Source organism: Octodon degus, unplaced genomic scaffold (assembly GCF_000260255.1).
Source record: "Octodon degus isolate 3935 unplaced genomic scaffold, OctDeg1.0 scaffold00306, whole genome shotgun sequence".
NCBI classification, from domain to species: domain Eukaryota; kingdom Metazoa; phylum Chordata; class Mammalia; order Rodentia; family Octodontidae; genus Octodon; species Octodon degus.
The window spans coordinates 723,084-727,285 of NW_004524882.1; positions in this window are offsets into that span (position 1 = coordinate 723,084).

Consider the following 4,202-nt stretch of genomic DNA (forward strand, 5'->3'; position numbering starts at 1 on the left):
TGCCCCTGCCCCTGCCCCTGCCCCTGTTCCTGCCATCCTTCTGCTCCTGCCTTATTCCCGGTCCTGCTCCTGCCTCTGCTCCTGTTACTCTTCTGCTCCTGCTCTGCCCCTGCTCCTGCCTCTGCTGCTTCTCCTGCTCTTGTTCACAGGCCAGCGGATTCACCTGAGCTCAACCGGGCAGGGCCATGTGAGGTCCTAGAGCCTCCTGTTCTTGGTTTCCAGGAGCAGGCCCACTTGTGGATCTGTAATGCCACAGATTCTCCCAGGAAAGGAGGACAGCAGCACCGGGTACAGTGGGTGGTGTGTCACTTGGAGGAGCTGGTGGAACAGGTACACAATGAGCTCCTCTCTAAGGATGGCATGTAAACGGGCCATGATTGAGAGGAGGAGTGTCATCACAAGAGACCAGAGAAGGATCGGAAGTCAGGGAACTCCACAATGATTCAGAGGCGTGAGTGGCTAGAAAGAACAGTCTCTAAAAATACTACTTATTAATAATGCAATTTTTCATTTATCTGCACTTCTCACAAACGATTTTTCTTACATTCATTAAAATTTCTTCCTCTAGCAGTTAAAGGTCTTTTCCCTTCCTTAAATGACTTCCTTCCTGCCAGCCCCATAGCTGTCCAGGATTGTCACAGAAAATGCTGAAGTTATCTTTAAATTATAAAACCAGATTTCGTTTCAGCTGCTGAAAACGAGATTGGTAGGAATTACTTGGATGGATTAATTTAAAGAAAGGAAGAACATGGCAGTGATCCTGTTATTCTCAGCGTTGCTGCATTTTCCGAGGCGAGTTCCAAGGCCAGAGCTCACAGGCGCTGGATGCGAGAGTGAACGATGCCGCTGAAGGGTCTGTCCTGATGCGTGCATTCCCGAGGCGGTGTGTTCAATGTCGTATGAGTCTCCAGACAACAAGGCACGGGAGTCTTTCCACAGCTTCAGTGACTGAACAATCAACAAAAATACATCTGCATCCAGCTCACCCGTTAAGCTTCGTACTGATGCACTTCTTTGTGCAGTTCCTTGGGCACAGATGGTGGCACGACAAATGTCAAGGTTCTTTGATTATAATCTACAAGACAAACTTTGCTATGTTCTAGAGTCAAGCGATGCTGTGCTTGATCTTCCCACATAACAAAAAGGAGGAAAATGGCACAGAAGAGATAATACTAAGTGAGAGTTCTGTGGAAAATAAAAATGTATTATTTATTGTTAGATGATGTGATTAACTTTCCTGATGTGATAAGTTTCATGAACAGTGGCTTTTTCACCCTAAAATACAGACACTGAAGAGCTCGGAACTTCTGGTGAGCACGAGGTTCTCCGGGCTGCCCAGTTTTCTTGGTCTGTTGGAGCCAAATCAAATCACACGAGTGTACTGAATCTGGAGGAGGAGCTCCCTTGACCATCCAGTCACTGAAACTCTTCAAATTCCTGCACATATTTCCTGCTTGCTTCCTCCCAAGACCATGGAGAAAATAGCAGGATATAAGACCTTCTAAATCATATTAGAAATCATAAGACACTACAAGAGTGCATTAGGTAGTTTACCATGAGACAGCTATTTCTTATACTCTGAAAGATAAATGAACAATAGCGATAGCTTCAGATGAGAAGAAAAATATAGTTCTATATCTGAACATTCTCGATAATGTTTTAAAGACATGGCTTTATTTCATGATTTGTAAATTCTGAATTAGAGCAAATTAAGATTAAAAGAAGGAGGGTTGGCCAAATAGCTCAGCAGATTTAAGTGCCTGCAAGCAGGTGCAGGGGACAAGGGTTTGATCCCCGGGCCTGCGGTGCTGGCCCTGCCCCTGGAGTGTGCGAATGAGTCTGGGCATGGTGGTGTGTGCCTGTAATCCCAGCACTTGGGAGACTGTAAACAGGAGAATTACTGTGAGTCTTATCTAATAGTAAGACCCTGGAACACCCTGTAGACCCTACCCTAAATACAGGGAAAAAAAGATTAGAAGGAGTATTGGAATAAAGTCTTAAACCCCCCTAAGTAGGTTTGATTGTAAACTCCTCAAGGGTAAGACTTTTGCCTTAGCATATGCTATTAAGGAACAAAATATGCTGTTCTTGTCTAGGAAAGCACATAAATCAAAAGCTCATTTGTGTTTATAATTGACCAAACTTATAACAACATCATTTTGTCTCTCTCATGACATTTGGTATGTCAACCAGTAAATGTCTAATAGCTGCACCTTCCACATATATTCTACAGTACTACCATGTCTAGCAACCTCACATTCTGCCTCATAATCCAAATGCTCCTGATCCCTTTTGCTCAGTGCCCTTTTCCCATCGTCCTTAATGAAATGCAAAATGCCAGACAATTTACTCATTGCTCTGTTTATTGTCTGAGCCGCTCTCCTATTAGTTTAGAATCTCAAGATAAGCAATCTTTCCTTGTTTAATTGGTGTATCCCATACACTCAGCAAAAATAATCTGGCACATAGAAGAAGCTCAATAAGTAATTTGGCCATGTGCCATGCCAGTCCTGCCAACGGACAGGCTGAGAGTGGGTGTGGTGGTGCCTGCCTGTAATCCCAGGGCTGAAGAGACTGAAAACAGGAGGATCACCATGAGTCTGGGCTGCATAGTGAGACCCTGTACCGAATACTTAATAAATAAGTAAGTCAATAAATAAATAAATAAGATATTGATGCTGCTACTTGTGGCAGTAGGAGCACACCCACTGCACGCTTCCTTGCATTCACATAAATGCATGCAGGAAGGCAGTGCCCTCTCTCAGCTTGGACAGACCTTCCTACCTCTTGCATTGTGTTTCCTGGACTTCGCTAGTTTAAAGTCTGGACTTAAAAAGGGTTACGACAAATGTAAATGCTTGTTGATGCTTATCTGAGCCCACTATAGAACAAGTAAATATCTTTTTAAAGTGACTTCTGAAAGCTTTTCCATTAATTTAAAAAACCACCATCTGAAGCAAGGATTTTATAGCAAAAGCAGAAACTTTTTATATTACCTAGTTTTATAAAAAACTTCAATATAAAATCCAGGTATAATGGAAATTGAACTCAAAGAAGTTGTTTAAGTCTGCAGTTACTTACGTCTTTATTCCCTCGGCTGCAAAAATATAGAACATACGGCTCTTCCACTTCATCTTGGTACAGAATACACAAAGCAAAGAGCCCTCCTCTCGCAGTTCCCATGGACTGTAACTCACTGGCGGCGTCTCCGGGATGGAGCGTCTCCGGGACGGCTTCTTGGTGCACACGTACCACGGTGGGAACACCGTCTCCCTCCGTGGCGTGCCTGACTCTTCTGTCACAGAGATGGAGCGCTGTCCTGAGAGCTCGGAAAACACCTCGGTGCAGCTACTCGCGGAGCTCCTACCTCGGCTGACGGAGCAGAGTGGTTGCCATATAGGAAATGCATCAGCTCGGTACTCGAAAACTGAACCTGACTATTTCTTCCCTAGGTGACTCGGCCAGCTCCACACCAGAAAGCTTCATTTGGGTATCAGGAAATAGTTAAATGAGAAAGATACTTTTAATCATCCAATAATTCTCTTAGATATATATATCAAGTCACATTTTCAAACTGTAGATACAGAGTTCTCAGCAAGCCGTAGTTCCTGTTTTTCACATTTCTTATACCTAACTTTTTTGCCAGTACAATAGTATGTGTAGAAAGGGTTGGTCAAATAGCTCAGCAGATTAAAGCCCCTGCAAGCAGGCGCAGGGGCCAGGAGTTCCATCCCTGGGCCTGCTGTGCCAGCCCCGCCCCCAGGGCACACTGAGATGGCAACTGAGACTGGGCATGGTGGTGCATACCTGTAATCCCAGCTCTTGGGAGGCTGTAAACAGGCAGATCACTACATTCCAGTCTAGTAGTGAGAACCTGAACACCCTGTAGGCCCTTCTCTAAAAATGCAAAAAAAAAAAAAGTATGTGTAGAGAAAATGTTTGGTCATGGTGTTGAGTTATTAGAGTCAAGACTAGTAAAGGAAATTTGTTATCTGAATCGTAGTCTTCATTTTTAACTGTATTTATTAGCATACATTTGTGATGTATAGTGACTCCACCTAGCTCTCGGGGATTGATGCATACACTGAGTGGTAATGGGGACCTCAATTAGAATAATTACTTGTGTTTCATATTGACTAGTCTTGCATCTCTAAAAACTAGATAGCACCTGCCTAAGTGAGGGTGTCTCTAAGACAAAGTTA